Below are 19,458 nucleotides of genomic sequence, written 5' to 3' on the forward strand. Positions count from 1 at the left end.
TTGGTCATTCAGGAAAGAAATGATAAGGATAGATGACAATAGGCATAGAAAGCCAAATTCAAGACATCTGTAGGAAATACAATTGACAGGATAGGCAACACAGGCGTAGGTAAAAGTTAAGGGGGAAATGAAGAGCCGAAGATAACTCCCAGAATTGTAACTCACTGACCGGCTGGTGATGCCATTTTCTAAAACAGCAGTACAGGCTATTCATGGAGGAAAAATGAACTCAGCTGTGCTATCGAGAATTTGAAGTATTTGCTGGACAATGAGATGGAAATACACATTAAGCACTTTAATATATGGATTCCATGTTCAGGAGAGGCAGATGGGCTTCACTGACAGGTTTCAGATTCTCCAAAGATTAGGCGCAATCTACATTGCGGAAAAGACAAGATAAGCATAGTGAGGTGATGAAGCGAATGTCCTCTAGAGACAGACTGAGTCCAAGTCCTGATCTCTCCACTTACTGGTTACTTGGACAAATGATTAACCTCTCTGTGCTTCAGTTTCCTAGTCTATAAAATGAGGATAATAAGAGTACCTACCTCATAACATCATAAAAATGAAACCAGTTTGTTTGTAAAGTGTTTAGGTCAGTATTCAGAACTTAGTAAACATATGTCTATCTCTTCCAAATAAAAATTTTCTCCAAGGAAGAGAGTATGAAATGAGAGATGAAGAAAACTGGCATTAGCCATGGAGAATATCAACGCCTTAAGATGTAGGTAAAGAAAAAGGTATTCTTGATGTGGGTAAAGAAAGAAGTATTCTTAGAAGAGAATGATAAGCAGCAGCTCCAAACAAGCTTTTTTTCCTCAAAAGACACCAAAACTGAGACACTGAGACACAGAGGTGATAAAATATCAAGAACTAACTCCTGGTGCAAGATTCTGTACAACTTTAATGGGCTGTCTCTCAAGTAATTTTTATTTATTTTATTTATTTTTATTTTTATTTTCTTGAGATGGAGTCTTGCTCTGTCACCCAGGCTGGAGTGCAGTGGTGCAATCTCGGCTTACTGCAACCTCTACCTCCTGGGATAAAGTGATCCTCCCACCTCAGCCCCCAAGTACCTGGGACTACAGGCACATGCCACTGCACCCAGCTGATTGTTTTTTTGTTTTGTTTTGTTTTTTGTTTTTTGTGTTTTTTTTTGCAGAGACAGGGTCTTGCTATGTTACCCTGGCTGGTCTTGCCCAGACTGGTCTCAATTTCCCAGGCTCAAGCAATCCTCCCACCTGGACAGTGCTGGGATTACAGGTTTGAGCCACCATTCTCAGCCTCTCAAGTAATTTTGCAAGTACAGTGTAACATTTTTAGGTTCTTCAGCAGTAGAAAAAGGAAAGTATATCTTTAGCTACATTAAAGAGGGAGTATTCAGTAATCCTCATCTACTTATAAAGAAGTTTCCTATTTTAATAGTAATTGAGTGTGTTGTATTGGGAGAAATCATTCTCTCAAGAGAAGTTAAACAACTACTCTGACCATAAAATAATCTGTCTGCCTTATAGATTCTAGGTTGCATAATTAACATTCACGAAGTATTTTAAAAGGAAAATCACTTATGAGCCCTAAGTATTACTATGTAATTAATAATTTCCTAGACTTTATTTGATTAGAGATTACAGATGCAAAATTGACATACCTGGTATGAAATCAGACTTTTGCTCTCAGCCTCACATTCAGCAATGCTCATAGTGTGCTAATGCCATCAAAATGCAGGAAAAAATGTACTTTTAAAAATAATTTAGTTTTTGGTAGTTCTCTACTGTTTCTACTCACATTTCCAATATCAAATGTGTAGGAATTTTCCATACCATACAATTCTCCAATTCTCTGCCCACATCAATTGGGTTTCCTACAGTTCAACTTAATTGTAGAACACCCAGTTGGCATGGGCAGAGAAGTTACCTGTGGTTACCTGACACTATTTAGATGGAGTTAGCATCCGATCTCACAAGTTAAAGGCTCAGTACCACAAGACTGTGTCACTTCAGATGCCAGTTGCAAGTTCCCAGGTTACCAAAAATAAAACTCTAAGCCCCCCAACAAACTGAATGGACCCCTCCTCTCACCCAAAGTCATTCCATAGTTAACCTGAAAAACTAGATCAGGCTATGATGGAAAAGGAGGGGACCAAACATGCCTCATCATACGCTCCTCCCTTCGGAATTCAGGCACAACTGACCAGTATTAACATTAAAACAGAGACCTAAAGACTGACAAAATAGATTGTTTGTAGCAATAAGATACCAACATGACAGATAGCTAACCTTGAAAGGAATCAAAGTATTTTACCCCCAAATATATTTCTTGGACATATTTTGAAATGGCCCTGCAATGCTGTCTATTGTGGGGAAAATCTACTTTCTGTAGAGAATCCTCTCCCCCTTTCCAGGTCTTTTCCCTGATGCAGAAGAGAATTAACTAAGAGTCTGGCACCTTTTTTAAGTTTGATTAAAAAAAACATGTACAATGTATTCTCTCTGAAACCTGCTACCTGGCAAAAACCTTGTTCTCCACAATCCCTTATCTTGACCCAGACACTCTTTTCTATTGATTCCAGGAATTTTTTTTTTTTTAGATGGAGTTTCACCCTTGTTGCCCAGGCTGGAGTGCAATGGCATGATCTTGGTTCACCGCAACCTCTGCCTCCTGGGTTCAAGCGATTCTCCAGCCTCAGTCTCCCCAGTAGCTGGGATTACAGGCATGCGCCACCACACCTGGCTAATTTCGTATTCTTAGTTGAGATGGGGTTTCTCCATGTTGGTCAGGCTGGTCTCCAACTCCCGACCTCAGGTGATCCGCCCACCTCAGCCTTCCAAAGTGCTAGGATTACAAGCGTGAGCCACTGCACCCATCCTGATTCCAGGTCTTTAGATAATAACTTAGCTTTTTCAACCAATTGCCAATCAGACAATCTTTGAATCTACCTATGACCTAGGATATCCCTCTCCCTACAAGTTGCCCCACCTTTCCAGACCAAACCAGTGTACATCTTACATGTATTGATTGATGTTTTACATCTCCCTAAAACATATAAAATCAAGCTATAGTCTGACCACCTCGGGCATGTGTTCTCAGGACCTCCCTGGGGCTATGTCATGGGTCCTGGTCCTCAGATTTGGCTCAGAATAAATCCCTTCAAATATTTTCCAGAGTTTTATTCTTTTCATCATCATCACCAATCACCCATAAGTTGGGGTTTTCCACAACCCCTTCCTCACATTCAGTAATTTGCTAGAATGGCCACCGAACTCAGGAAAGTATTTTACTTACAATTGCCAATTTATTATAAAGAGTTCAAATCAGGAACAGCCAAATGGAAGAGGCATAAGGAAGGGTATGGAGGAAGGGGCACAAAGCTTCCATGCCCTGTGTGCACACCACCCTCCCAGCACCTTCATGTGTTCACCAACTCAGAAGCTCTTCAAACTTTGTCATTTAGGGGGTTTTATGGCAGTTCCACTATGTAGGCATGGTTGATAAATCACTGGCCATCAGTGATAGGACTCTGTCTCCAGCATCTCTCTCTCTCCTCCCCAGAAGTCCTGAGTGGGGGCTGAAAGTTTCACAAAGTTAGTTGCTCTGGCAATCAGCCCCTATCCTGAAGCTATTGAGGGGTTCCCCAAAAGTCACCTTAGTATGTTTGGAAGAGACTTATTATGAATAACAAAAGATGCTCCTATTTTTACCACTAGGGAGCATGTCTAAGTCATGCGGCACCAAAGCATGTTACTGGTGGCGAATTCATACAGGTAGATAGTAATCTCAATTCTTGCCTTCTCAGAAGAAAGAATTTGACCAAGGCGGCATAAGGCAGAGTGAAAGACCAAGACAAATTTTAGAGGAGGAGTGAAAGTTTATTGAAAAGTTTTAGGCAGGAATGAAAGAAAGTAAAGTACATTTGGAAGAGGGCCAAGTGGGCAACGTGAGAGAGTCAAACACCATGCCCTGTTAGACCTTTGGCCTGGGGTCTTATACAATGACACGCTTCCAGAGGGTTGCGTCCTTCTCCCTGATTCTTCCCTTGGAGTGGGCTGTCTGCATGCACAATGGCCTGCCAGCACTAGCAAGGGACTGCATGCACTGACATTGTGTTTACTGACATTGTGCCCAGCTCATTTGAAGTATTTTTCCCTTACCAGTCGAGGGTTTGAACTCCACCATTTTGCCTCTTAATGTGCATGCTTGAGCCCACCCACCCAACTTCTGAGATCTCACCTGGAAGCAGCTAGTCACCAGTTTCAGGTGTTTCCTATCTATTGGGAGAGTGCCTTTCCCTGGCACTGGCTAATAAACGATTATTTAGAGAGAAAGTTATCAACTGCATGACCATCATCTGATGGGCACCTGATGTTCCTGGTTGGGTGGTGGGTAGGGAGGCCTCTCGTGCCCTGCTCATATCTGCCTACCTATAGTAACACTATCGCCCCTATCGTTTGGGAAATTCCAAGGGTTTTGGAAGTTCCGTGTCAGGAACTGGGGACAAAGATCAAATACATATTTCTTATTTATCACAGGTAGAAAAAGGAAAGAAGCCTAGGAATTACTTGCAAAAGGAGGCTGTCTCAGTCTTTCTGTTTTCTAAAGACCTTGTTGCATTTCCCCAAAATTATTTAAGAAGGGGCCTTTAATTGCAAATATGCTAATTATAAACTGAAAGTTAGTATTTATTGTGTAGCATGGTGCATTTGAGCTTTATTAAGTTTTAGATTAAATCTAAATACACAGTGTCTTAATTTAATTTAAATTAAATTAAGATTTAAATTAATTTAAATCTGCTTCCCCAAGAAGCAGATTTTGAAACAAGAATTCAAGTGCGAATTTATTTAGGATGTACAAGGAAACCATCTGGGAAGTGAAGAAATGGGACAAGGAAGTAAAGGCAACTAACAGAGGGTGTGTCCTCAAGCCTAGCTACCACTGGCTTGGTGTGATATAAAACCATGAGTCTCAGAATTATCCCTACAGGAGCTGTGATATTTATCCACCAACTCCCATCACCCATTGGTGGAGGGCTGCTCCTAGGGGTGGTAATTTCTGAGCATTTCCTTTGGTGCCTGCAGGATTCAAAAGACCTTAGGCACAAAAATGCAGATATTGGCAGGTGGAAGTCTTGGAAGCCAAGGGGAAGGGAGTGTACAGTGTCAAAGATAACAGAAAATCAAAATCAGAAAGAACAATTGTCTTTAGTTTTCTCAAATAGAATGTAGTTTTTCTGTTGCCTTTCATGCAAAACCTCCTCAAAATTTTTCTATCTTCTCTGTCTCTGATCCTTCTCCTCTCATTGTGTCTTCAACACACTCTAATCAAGCTCTGTACCCACCACTCCACCAGAATTGTTCTTGTCAAGGTCACCAGTGATCCACAAGATGCTAAATTCAATGGTCAATTCTTAGTCCTCATCTTACTGGTCCTATTACTAGCATTGATTGATTGATTGATTGAAACAGAGTCTCACTCTTTTGCCAAAGCTGGACTGCAGTGGCACACTCATGGCTCACTGCAGCTTCAACCCATCCTCCCACCTCATCCTCCCAGGTAGCTGGTACCACAGGCATAGAGATGGGGTCTCCCTATGTTGCTCAGGGACAATAAACTGGTCTGAAACTCCTAGACTCAAATGATCCTCTTGCCTTAGCCTCCCAAAGTACTGGGATTACAGGGATGGGCCACCACACCTGGCTCTATTTAACCCCGTTGTTTGCTTCCTCCTCCTCTGAGCACTTTCCTTAATTGGCTTTCATGACATCATAGATCTTGGTTTTTTTGTTTCCCTTCTGTCTCACGGGTTGCTGCTTTTTCAGACTCTCTCCTAATTTTGGGGGCTTCTTAAAATTGGAGTACCCAGGACTCAGAACCTATATACACTTCTCTATCTCAGCCATTCCCTTTGTGATGTCATCTAGTCACATGACTTTTAACTGTGATCTATATGTTTACTTGCAAATGTTTATCTCCAACCCTGACCTCTCTACTGATCTCCTGACATATATTTAACTGTATACTAGACATTTTCACTTAAATGTCCAAAAGACCTTTCAAACTTAGTTTGCCCCAAAACAAATTTCTGATCTTTCCTCTAAAACTTGGTCCTCATGCAATCTTGCTCATCTCAGTTGATGACAACTCTACCTTTTTGGTGGCTTAGGCCAAAAACCTTAGTTTATCCTTGACTCCCCTCTTCATTCTATACCACATCTAATTTATAGCAATCCTCTGTTACCTCTATCTTCAAAATATATTCAGAACTGGAACAGTTCTCCAGCAAGTGCCATATCCAAGCCACCATCATCTCTGAATAATTGCAAGAATCTCCTAGCTGGCTTCCCTCGGAGGAGCCAGAGGGATCTCTTTAGAATGGTAAATAAGGTCATATCACTTCTTGGCTCAAAAACTCTTTAATAATATCCCAAATCATTTGGAGTGAAATCATTCAGAATAAAAGCCAAAATCTATTGTTGTTGTGTTTTCTTGAGACAGAGTCTCACTCTGTCACCCAGGCTGAAGTGCAGTGGTGCAATCTCAGCTCACTGCAACCTCTGCCTCCCAGGTTCAAGCGATTCTCTTGCCTTGGCCTCCCAAGTAGTTGGCATTACAGGCATGTGCCACCATGCCTGGCTAAATATTTTGTGTTTTTAGTAGAGACGGGGTTTCACCATGTTGGCCAGGCTGGTCTCAAATTCTTGACCTCAAGAGATCCACCTGCCTCGGGCTCCCAAAGTGCTGGGATTACAGGCGTGAGCCACCACACCAGGCCAAAAGCCAAAATCTTTAGAATGGCATGTAAGGCTCTAAGTAACATAGTCCCCCGTTACCTCTCCAACCCCATCTCTTATCACTGTACCCCATATTCCTATTGACTCCAGCGATATTGATCTTTGCAGTTCCTTGGACATTCCAGACACTTCCATACGAGGGTTCTTACCCTTGCTGTTCCCTCTGCCAAGGGCTCACTAACTCACCTTCTTTGCTCAAACGTCATCTTCGCAGTGAGACCTTCCTTGACCACTCTCCTTTTTTTTTCCAGTCCTGTGTGTTTCAGACGACCAACCTTTCAAGATCTAACCCCACACTCCCTTCCAGCACTCCCCATCTCTCTTCCTTGATTGGTTTTTCTCCATAGCACTTATTATTTTCTAACATGCTGGAAATTTTACTTATTATTTTGTTCATTGTCTCGTCACTAGATTACAAATTCCACTCAGCGAGAGTTTCTGCCAATTTTGTCACTGCTTAAAGCCTAGAACAGTACCTGGCACATAGTGGTTACCCCGCAAATATTTTACCTTGTTAACTAAATGGTTTAATTAATTAAACTTATTGACCTCATTAACTAGTTAACTAACAGCAAATGATGAAGACTGAAGTAGTTTGAGAAGTGACTAGAAGGTGAGGAATATGAGGCTAATCATATTCCTTTTTTCTTTTTTTCTGAGACAGGATCTTACTGTCACTGCATTCGGGCAGGAGTGCAGTGGCACAATCATAGCTTGCTGCAGCTTCAACCTCCCAGGCTTAAGTGATCCTCCCACCTCAATCTCCCAAACGGCTGGGACTACAGGTATGCACCACCACAGCTAACTAATTTTAACATTTTATTTGTAGAGACGAGTCTCATTATGTTGCCCAGGCTGGTCTCAAACTCCTAGGCTCAAGGAATCCTCTCACCTTGGCCTCTGTTAAGTGCTGGGATTACAGGTGTGAACCACCACATCCAGCCAAAAACAACACTTTTAAGAAGCTTGGGGGTGGGTGTGGTGGCTTACACCTGTAATTCTAGCACTTTGGGAGGCAAGGCAGAAGGATCTCCTAAGGTCAGGAGTTCAAGAGCAGCCTGGCCAAAATGATGAAACCCTGTCTCTACTAAAAATACAAAAATTAGGCGGGTATGGTTGCACACACCTGTAATCCCAGCTATTTGGGAGGCTGAGGCAGGAGAATTGCTTGAACCCAGGAGGCGGAGGTTGCAGTGAGCCAAGATCATGCTACTGCTCTCCAGCTTAGGCAATAGGGTAAGAATACATCTTAAAAAAAAAAAAAAAAGAAAGAAAGAAGAGTCCATCATGGTCGCTGCTGCCCTGAGGAGGATGAGGAAGCCCACACAAGCAAAACTGCTGCCCAGGTCGGCCATCCAAGCACTTGCGGGTCTGACGCAGCCACTGGTCTTGGCGCTCCTGCTCCTGTCTGCCCCTCTATCCAGTGTTGTATCACGGACTGATTCACTGAGCCAAACTGTACTCAACTCAGATATTTCTACCCCAAATGTGAATGCTTTAACACATGAAAAACAAACCAAACCTTCTATTTCCCAAGTCAGTACCACCCTCCCTCCCCCAACGAGTACTGAGAAAAGTGGAGGAGCATCTGTGGCTCCTCATCCCTCGCCTACACCTCTGTCTCAAGAGGAAGCTGATAACAATGAAGATCCTAGCATAGAGAAGGGGGATCTTCTCATGCTGAACAGTTCTCCATCCACAGCCAAAGACACTCTGGACAGTGGCGATTACGGAGAACCAGACTATGGCTGGACCACGGACCCCAGGGACGACAACGAGTCTGATGACACCATGGAAGTAAACAAGGATTACATGGAAATTGAACAGTCAGTGAAATCTTTTAAGATGCCATCCTCAACTATAGAAGAGGAAGACAGCCATTTCTTTTTTCATCTTATTAATTTTGCTTTTTGCATTGCTACTGTCTACATTACATATCACAACAAAAGGAAGATTTTTCTTCTGGTTCAAAGCAGGAAATGGCGTGATGGCCTTTGTTTCAAAACAGTGGAATACCATTGCCTAGATCACAATGTTAATGAGGCAATGTCTTCTTTGAAGATTACCAATAATTATATTTTTTAAAGTCCTGTGATTTGAGTTTGCTTATTATGTAATTTTATTTGCTTGACTTTTTATATGATATTGTGCTGATGTTTGACATAGGCAATTGGTACTTAAATGAGAGGTGGGTCTCTCTTTTGCCTTGGTGCTTTGGAAATTAAGTGTCACAAACAAGAAGTATATAATGTTTTATCTGTACTTTTAGAGGTGAGTTTAATCAGGTGTCCAAAATGCGAGTTAAGCATTACCTTATATTTACACTGTTAGTTTTTATTGTTTTAGATTTATTGTGCTTCTTCTGGAAGTATTAGTGATGCTACTTTTAAAAGTTCCCAAACTTGTAACTAAATTGTAACATATCTGTTACTGACTCATATTCATTCTCTGCCATTCAAATACTATTTTTTAACCACACATTTTTTGTGGTCCCAAACTGTAATGTACAAGGATATGTGTGATAATGCTTTGCATTTGAGTAATATTTTTTTCCTTCCAAGAAAACTGCTTTGGATATTTTTAGATAATTTAAACATAATTTAGGATAACGATATTGCTCAATCTGACCACAATTTTAGGTAAAACATTAAATGTGTCAAGAAATCTTGCAACATAGATTCTGCAGTTTGCAGTGGACATAGATAAAATGTTACAGAGATACTATCTTTTTGGTTTGAATTACTGTATTAAATTTAGAAGTGGAAACTGTGGTAAAATATTACATACATGTACAGTTGCCTTTAGTTAGCAATTGATTGTAGCATGGGTTCCTCTAAGTTTTCAAGCATTGAGCGGAGTTTAAAATTATATCACATTTGTTTACTTCATTTATTATTTTATAGTAAATTTGAATAAATCTTAGGGGCCATTATCACTTAAATAATACTGTATCTAAGTACTGCAAATTAAAATTATACCTGAATGAAGTTGTTTGTATAAAGTATATTTGTGTACAATGACCTTTTTTCCTCCACACTTGTTTTCCTTTGTTTTTGTTTTTTATGGCAACTGGAAATTATTTACTATATTTCATTTGTGTCTGTCTATCATAAAGAACTGATCAATGTGTAAATATGTTATTTGAACCATGGTTGACTTACAAGTGTCACTACAACTCTTTAGAAAACATAATATATGTTAAGCAGGGCCCAGGTGAGCCAGTGGGCTTGTGCTTTGTGTAGAGCTAGAAGAACGCCGTCCATCCTGTCTCTCAGGTGGACAGTGTACTTTCCTAATAAGGAAGGGAAGTACAATGGAAATATCTCCGAATTGTTTTATTGCAGTAATTTTTTTTATATCTGAAACTGTATTATTTTAGTATTTTGAAAAAGATTTTTAAAAATAAATGGCAAAGATATGTATATATACAAAAAGAAGTTTAGATGAAAAGGGAAAATAAAAGAGCAGGGTCATGAGAGTGCTGAAGAACCAAGAGAATGTTTTGTTTTGTTTTAAGTCTGATATCTTTGAGCACACTGGAAGACTGAGGGAAAGCAGCATGAGCCACCATGCCTGGCTGCTAAAGGCAATACTTAACCAAATGAGTATAATTGTCTTCCTATAATATTTTTCTCTTACAAAAAAACGTGGCAGGCCCACAGAGGATAGTCTGCTAATTCCAACTCTCAAGATTACAAGGGACTAGGTACGAATGAGCACAAATGTAAATGAGTTTGTGAATTGGATGGTCAGGTGGTAGAAATGGTATACTTGTCTATTTTCTGTATGAATTAGCATTGAGATAATTTGCTAAGGAGTAGGACAAGGTAGGGGATTTGTGGAGCGCAGTGAGTATTTGAAATATCAACAGAAAAAAAGGGGGAACAAAAATGTCACCTGAGATTAGAAACGAGTCCACACAGCTGTGGTCCATCACCACCAGTCTGGGGAACAAATAATGTCAACTACCTGAAAGAGAATACCCAAAGCTAGGCCTTGTGTTGGCTGCCTCCCTAGGATGCATGTTCCTATTCTTTCTCCAACAGCACCCTAAATTTTCCTTTGAAACATTCACTCCTCAACCACATGGTTGTGGTCATATTAACCTCACTCATCCACCTCAGCTCTAGTGGTGGGCCCTGGATGGCTTGGCCAATCAGCATTGTCCACCCCGACACTGGTCACAATGACTGAGGTGGGAATGAAGAAGGGACACAGTTCGAGCCAAAGAGAGAGAGAGAGTGAATCCCAAACTTTGTGCCAGGGATCAACTTCAAAATCACTGTTCTTTTCTGATGGATGGTGTGGGGAGCAAAGGTAACATCTAGAATTGTAGCTGCCATTTTGCCACCAAGTAGAATCCAAGGATAAATCTAGCCATGAAAGGTTGAGCAGAGAGAGGGATAGAAATAGGATTTGGTTACATCCCTAGGTCAACCGATACATGATGGAAGAACTACACCTGCAATTTTTTATTTTGTGAACCACAAGATTCTCCTTTTCTATGGGCCTGTTTGAGTTTTATTGTCTATAACTAGCTACCTAAGAGTCCTAAGGGACACACTTTATTGTTTTAAACATGTGATCTGAGGATTATTTGCATAATTACATCTGAGGGAGAATACCAGTATTCCTCATTTGTTAACATACAATCCAGATAAATCTTTTGCATGTCGCCTTTAAAAATTTGCTAACATACAAGTATTCCAAGGGGCTTTGGAGGCTGGAAATTCAAATTTTAATTAATTCATTAATTGAACAAATATATACCGAGCACCTTCTTTGTGCCATGCCCTGTTCTTGATGCTGTAAATATAGCGGTGAATAAAACATATACAAAAAAATTCCTGCCTTAAGCAGTTTGTATTTCAGGTCAGAGAGACAGAAAGAGGGAGGGAAGAATGGTAAACAAAGAATATACCAGATAGTGATAAGGACTGTGAGAAAAATAAAACTGAGTTCAAGGATACAGGGCAAGGGGGTGCCATCTTACACAGGGTAGACAGGGGAATCTTTCTGCTAAAGTATTGTTTCGGCAAAGACCTGCAGGAAACAAAGGAATGGGCTGTGCAGATATTTGGGGAAACATTTTTCCAGGTATAGGAAACATCAGGTGCTAGTGATGTGAGCATTCTCAGGGGAGTCAAGGAAGAGCAGGGTGGATGGAGGCTTTGGTAAGTCTTTAGATTTTAATGGTGTCTAGGCCTATAGAACAAAATCCACATTCCTTATCAGAAATTTGAGGCCCTTGGCCATCTGTACCTCACCACCTTGCAAGCCTGTCTTTGACCATGTTCAGTGTGATGCCAGTCCTCTTCCACACACTGCAGCTCTTCCCTGGACATATCATGCCCTTTACAAGTGAACACTTCCCAGGCCATAGCTTTGGGAATGTCTAGAATGCCTAGAGTGCGCTTTCCACGATCTCTACCTGCTAAAATTCTCTTAGTCAAGAACCAGCTCACACGCTACTTTTGTCACACGTAATCACTTCCTCTTCTGTGTTCCCACAGAGTTTTAGCTGTACCTCTCTTGGGGAGTGCTCATCATACTAATGTCTGCAATACAGCATCTCAGCCCACAAGTGCCATCCCCACTAGACTATGCAACGTTTATTCTTCTTTAAACTTCCCCAATATACAGTGCCTTGGATGTATTAAATCATTGCCAGATTTGTTACATAAAAATGCGAGGCATCCCTGGGGTACAATGAGTAATCCAGTGTGACTGGAGAAAAGTATGAAAGAAAAGAAGTTTGGGATTTTCAAACCAGAAAAGCAGGCCAGGCGCAGTCACTCACACCTGTAATCCCAGCACTTTGGGAAGCCGAGGCAGGTGGATCACTTGAGTTTAGGAGTTTGAGACCAGCCTGGGCAACATGGTAAAACACTATTTCTATCAAAAATACAAAAATTAGCCAGGCGTCGTGGCCTGGCTATAGTCCCAGCTACTTGAGGAGCTGACATGGGAGGATCACTTGAGCCCGGAAGGCCGAGGTTCCAGTGAGCCAAGACCACCTCACTCCACTCCAGCCTGGGTGACACAGTGAGACCTTGTCTCAAAAAAACAACCACACACACACACACACACACACACACACACACACACACAAATAATGAGAGTTTCTACCATTGTGCTGAGGCATTTGGAGTGTTACAACACAAACCTGTGCCTCCAGATTCCCTGATCTTCCATTTGTGGCAAATAAAACTAATAATCTTTTTACTTTTTTTTTTTTTTCTTTTTGAGACAAGGTCAAGAACTTGATAACTGCTGACCTGCATTTAAATTCCAGTTAAGCTACTTTCTTATCAGCTGTGTGACTCAATCCAACCTGTATTATTTTAATGTAAACTTCACTTTTCCCCTCCATATACTGGGTATAAATAAAAGAGCTGGCTGGGCACGGCGGCTCATGCCAGTAATCCCAGCATTTTGGGCAGCAGTGGCAGGCGGATCACCTGAGGTCAGGAGTTCAAGACCAGCCTGGCCAACATGGTGAAACCCCATCTCTACTAAAAATACAAAAATTAGCTCAGCACGGTGGCACATGCCTGCTATACCAGGTACTTGGGAGGTTGAGGCAGGAGAATCACTTGAACCTGGGAAGTGGAGGTTTCAGTGAGCCAAGATTACACCACTGCACTCCAGGCTGGGCAACAGAGTGAGACCCTATTTCTAAATAAATAAATAAATAAACAAGATATTACAAAGATGAATGGAGAGATTACAATTTAAGGCAGCCAGTACTGAGCTTAGCACATTGCAATCAGTAAGAGGTAGCTGCTACTATCACAACATTATCATTCAGATTGGATTATAAGTACTTCTAGTATCAAGCAGGGTTTGCAGGCCGTAGCATAAAACATTTCTGGAAGCAGGGTAAATAACAGTGGATCCTCTGAAAGCCTTTCTGAAGATTCTTAAACATAAAGCTATGCTACTGATCTAAACTATTGACCAGCCATGAATTTTTGAGATAGCTAACCTCTCTGTGACTTCTAAAGGACAAGAGAGAAAAAACAAACAAATAGAAACCCCACCAGACAACCATCTACCACTCCAGGAATTCAGATAAGTTACTAATGAAAGTGTCTGTGAGACTTATTAAACTGTATGAGAGAAAGATGATATACCAGTTTTGATAACAAGCAGGAAAAAGGATGCTTACTCCCAAAAATATTTTTACCTGTCAACCTCCCTTATTATCAATTAGATGATAATAGAAGAAAGAAGGAAGAAAGGAAGGAAGGAAGGAAGGAAGGAAGGAAGGAAGGAAGGAAGGAAGGAAGGAAGGAAGGAAGGAAGGAAGGAAAAGAAAGTCAACATCCTTAACATTTAACCCACTAGAAACTGTTATTGGCCCTGCATACAAAGGCATTTTCCACTCATGGTCAGCCAAACAGATATGAATTCCAGGTAAGTTACTCTTATTTGTTTTTTTGAAATAGGGTCTCCCTCCGTTGCTCAGGCTGGAGTGCAGTGGTGCAATCATGGGTCACTGCAGCCTCAATTTCCTGGGCTCAAGCAAGTCTCCCACCTCAGTCTGCTGAGTAGCTAGGACTACAGGAACACACTACCATGCATGGCTAATTTTTGTGTGTGTGTGTGTGTGTAGACAGGGTTTTGCTATGTTGCCCAAGCTGGTCTTGAACTCCTGGGTTCAACCAATCCTCCTGCCTCAGCCTCCCAAAGTGCTAGGATTACAGGTGTGAGCCACTACACCAGCCTATAAGTTACTCTTTCTGAAAACAAAACAGCCAGATCTATGGGCACATACATATGTATTCGTCAGAGCAAGTCATTTGAGAAAATTACTGGGACCAGAACAACACCCACTTCCCACTAACCTGTGATTTGTGAGGCCCATACTTCTTCTTCATAAGGATATCCACCTGGGCTATAAGGACCCCACATATTCTGAGTTACCTTTTCATTCTTCTGGGTGGCACAAGCCTGTTGTACTCAGGTGAGAAGGACAGAAGAATTCCACCCTATCACATGGGCAGACATGGTGTTCAGTTACCCTCTATCAATTAGATTATAGGGTTCAGGAACTAGATCAAATGACAGCTGAGGAGTGTTCAGACATTGTAATGCAAGTAAAGGTATGGATGACAGTGGGCTACTGCTTTGCCTTCAGAAAACCCCAAATTTGGTGAAAAGTGCAATCCAACCTTTTTTTTTTTTTTTTTTTTTTTTTTTTTTTTTTTTTAACAGAAACTGCCTGGAAGTTCTTAGAAAAGCAGAAGTGTAAAGTAATGAAAAGTAAAGCCAAAATAATAAAGTGTAAAATAATGAAAGCTGAATACATCAGAGCCTATTAGCTTGCTTCTGCTGTTTGTAGTACTATGGTTTATTCTGCATCAACACAACCGTAGCTGAATTAGATATGACTAACAGTGTTGGTTGATTCTGTTTAATTGGGTCAGATTAATTTGTCAGCTGCACAATCATGTGGGAAAACCATTACTCATATAAACTAGATGTTGATGTTTTAAAATGTGAAATCATTTTTTCCCAAATTTGTGTTGATTTCCGTATCATTATGTCAACCTGTCTTTCCCCTCGGGCTTCCAACAGATGCCTATAACCAATAGAGGATCACTAAAGCAATTTCTAATGAGCTAAGGAACAGCTGAAGGGAGAGCCTGGCGTCCGAGTTAGAGAAGTTAGACAAACGGTGGTGGTAAAGAGTGAGGAGTCAGACTTCCTGGGTTCAACTCCCTGCTCTGGTATTTACCATCAATGAGGTCTTGGGCAAGTTTCTTAATCCCACCACACCTGTTTGCCCGTCTCTAAAATAGAGCAAATAATAACATCCACCTTATTCGGTTTTGATGATTAAATTAGGTGATCAATTTAAAGTGTCTATCGTAACACTTGGCCTATAGTAAGTGATCAATTAATGCCAGCTATTAAAAATAAAAGAATAATAATAGATATCAACTTAAAGGCAGTTTTCCTGATAGTTGCTTTCTCAGAAACATTCAGATTAACATATACAGCAATATATATGTACATATGCACTAGCCAGAGATTCTCAATCCTAATACTACTGATATTTCGGACTCTATACATCCAAAATATCATAATAAAGAATTATTATTTTTCATTATGGGGGACTCTCCTGTGCATTGTAGGGTGTTTAGCAGCATCCCTGACTTCTAACCACTATATAGAACTTTCACAGTTGTGAATCCAAAAATGTCTCCAGATAGTGCTGAATATCTCATGGAGCAGCAAAATCCCCAGTTGGAGAACAACTGTGGAGACCCATTAATAGCTGCTGTTCAGGACACACCATCTTCGTCATGTCACTCTTGCTTAAAGGTCCGGTCAACGGTGTTCACTGTGTGACTAAATGGTAAATAAATCACACCCCAAAATAGCCACCTTAAAATTATTTCTTCCTTTGATATTAATTCAACTTTTGTGAAGAGAGTGTTTGTCATGTTTACCTCTGCATTCTTACTGCCGGGCACACAATGGGCAATGAATGAATGAGGAATGATTGAATGACTGAATACACCTTTAAGTTTTTTTTGTTTTGTTTTGTTAAACAACTCTGGGCTGGCACAGTGGCTTAGGCCTGTAATGACAGCACTTTGGGAGGCCAATGTAGAAGAATTGCTTGAGCTCAGGAGTTCGAGACCAGCCTGGGCAGTATCAGGAGCCCCTGTCCCTATAAAATAAATAAATAAATAAATAATTAATTAATAATAAATAAGCCAGGTGTGATGGAACAAGCTAGCTGTGGAGGCGGGAGGATTGCTTAAGCCTAGGAGGTCAAGGTTGCAGTGAGCTTCGATCATGCCACCACACTCTAGGCTAGACAACAGAGTGAGACCTTATCTCAAAATAAATACATAAACAACTCTGAGTAGTATTTCAGTTTCCTCCCTCTTAGACTCCAGTCAGCACAGAAAGGAGATAAAGAATGCTCACACTCCCACACACTCACATACTGTGAGGAACCATGGTCAAATAGGCCAAGCTGAGTCAAGCTCTCGGGAGCAAGGGAAGGCAGGAGCACCCCCGTTCCACAAAGCTTCGGGGTGTGGAGCCAAAAGCTGACCACAGATTATCTCCAGGATACAGTGCCAAGGACCTAGCTGGAAAAGTAGGTCCAAATAGGTCAGTAAGAAAGAATGCCTGCAGTTAATCCTGATATGAGAGGGGCAGATCCAGGGGAGTCATAGAGCAGGCAAAGAACAGAGGCTTAGAACAGAAAGTGGCCCAGCAAAATCCCACAGACAGGCTGGATTGTAGCACGTTTCAGATCCTCTGTGATGTGTTCATTTACAGGGTCCAAGATAGAATGAGACCCAGAGTCTGTCATTTATTGTTTGAATTAACCCTGCTAACTTCATGTTTATTACCGTTTTAACCAATATACATACGCTCTCTTCATCCAAGTTCATAATAAACATTCTGAACAAAACTTTTCCTTAGAAACTACTATTATTTCCCCAGTGGCCCATTAAATGAAGATATTTAGTTATGTAGAAAGCAGAGCAATTTAAAGCCACTATGAAATAATACGTGAATCACAAAGTTCAGCAAACAGAATTACCAAGTGAACATCATTTCAACTATTTTCATATGAACCAAGAAATGATGCAATTTTACTAGGTGATTGCATGATATTTCCAAAGCACACAAACGAGGATTCTTAAATCCCTAGTTATTTGCTACTGAGATATAAATTGCTAAACAAATACACAGCTCTCTTTAGTCTTGTCATTTACACTCACTGTTTCCTATATACTCAGTGCACAAGTTAACCATTAGCTCAATTTTGATTCAACTACAACTTTTTTTTTTTTTTTGGCTTTGTGCCCTTTATTATGCAAAGATAGGTGGAATTAGTGATGATAATAAAAGCTTATAGCGCCATGTGAGAAGTGTTTCTAGGGCGTTGTGTTAGGAAAAGCTATATACTCCACTAAGGAAATAGAGGGCTTGGGGAGGGGAGGGTTTGGGAGGTATTGGAAGGGAAGTCAAGGCGAGAATAACTAGTAACATATCATGTCTCTCTTTTCACTTTCACTAGGAATCCTAGGCCAAACTTGAAACTCAATTTTAGGGGTTCATTTGCATACTTTTATGCCTGGTCATGATTTCTGCTCTAGTTTTTATTTCTCTGGGCCTGATTTTTAATTCCTTATTTGTAGTTTACCATATTATGGTCCGTGTTTATTTTAAGTCACCATAAATATGTTACAAAATGAGGAATGGTATGAATAAAAATTAAGTGGAACAATAATCATAATTGCATATTATATAAATGACTTTGTAAAACAAGAGGCAGGATTAGCATTAGTAATTAGTCAAATAGCATAATGTAAAAGACATAAGCATTAGAAAGCTTACAATTAGGCCGGGCATGGTGACTCACGCCTGTAATCCCAGCACTTTGGGAGGCCGAGGCAGGCAGATCACAAGGTTAGGAGATCGAGACCATCCTGGCTAACATGGTGAAACCCCATCTCTACTAAAAAAATACAAAAAATTAGCCGGGCGTGGTGGCGGGCGCCTGTAGTCCCAGCTACTCAGGAGGCTGAGGCAGAAGAATGGCGTGAACCTGGGAGGCGGAGCTTGTAGTGGGCCTAGATTGCGACATTGCACTCCAGCCTGGGAGAAGGAGCGAGACTCCCTCTCAAAAAAAAAAAAAAAAAGAAAGAAAGTTCACAATTAGAGTCTTTTTTTTTTTTTTTTAGTTTTGAGAGCTTTCTGATTTTTAGGATTCCTGATGAAAACACAGAATCCCTAAGGTGGGAGGATCGCTTGAGGGGCCAGGAGTTCAAGGCCAGGAGTTGCAGCCTGGGCAACATAGCTAGACTCCTATCTCTTAAAGATATACTCACACTCTCTCTCTCTCTCTCACACACACACACACACAGAATCCCTTTGGAGGGTTAATAATTTAAGGCTTTATCACTTTGCAGCTAGTTGAGGACTAGCTCACGTGTGTAGGATTATGTACAGCAGAGGATACTGGTAAGAAAAGACACAAAAAGGGCATAAAGGAGTGTCAAAGATCAACCACATTTTACAATTTTAAAATGGGGCTGCTGCAGCCACTAGGATCAGCCAGGGGGTAGTTTATGGTTTCTTTGTGCTGTTATATCAAACACGTCAATCATGGTCATTGCCCACTTACTGCCCTACTGAAGGGGAAGCCTAGCAGCCATGTTTTACCTCAGCGGGAGTCAGTCCTTGACCAGAGGGCAGTCGACTCTCACTTCCATCCTAGCCTAGGATAAACACAAAAGATTCATGTGTTAGTTCATTCTTGCATTGAGACTAGTTCATTTATAAAGAAAACAAATTTAGTTGGCTTATAGTTATGCAGGTTATGCAAGAAGCATGGCACCCACATCTGCCTCTGGTGAGGGCCTCAGGAAGCTTCCAGTCACGGCAGAAGGCAAAGGGGGAGCAGGCATGTCAAATGGGGAGAATGGGAGCAAGAGCTGGGGGAGACGCCACACTTGTAAACAACCAGATCTCTCATGAACTGGGCAACAACTCTCTCGTTATTGTGGGGACAGCACCAAGCAATTCATAAGGGATCTGCCCCCATGACTCAAACACCTCCCACCGGGTCCCTCCTCCAATGTCGTGGGTTACATTTCAACATGATATTTAAAGGGGACAAATATCCAAACTA

General features: G+C 41.1%; 1 long non-coding RNA gene and 1 pseudogene across 1 annotated transcript; both read left to right on the forward strand.

Moving 5' to 3' along the window:
• The first annotated feature begins 7,836 nt into the window (after window positions 1–7,836).
• LOC105485501 (keratinocyte-associated transmembrane protein 2 pseudogene) lies at window positions 7,837–8,870 on the forward strand (annotated as a pseudogene).
• Window positions 8,871–10,996: 2,126 nt separating this feature from the next.
• LOC139356757 (uncharacterized) lies at window positions 10,997–15,089 on the forward strand. Its single transcript, XR_011609150.1, has 3 exons — window positions 10,997–11,102; window positions 14,002–14,204; window positions 15,006–15,089. It is a non-coding gene; the product is annotated as an uncharacterized lncRNA (long non-coding RNA).
• The last annotated feature ends 4,369 nt before the right edge of the window (window positions 15,090–19,458 follow it).

Source organism: Macaca nemestrina, chromosome 1, assembly GCF_043159975.1.
Source record: "Macaca nemestrina isolate mMacNem1 chromosome 1, mMacNem.hap1, whole genome shotgun sequence".
NCBI classification, from domain to species: domain Eukaryota; kingdom Metazoa; phylum Chordata; class Mammalia; order Primates; family Cercopithecidae; genus Macaca; species Macaca nemestrina.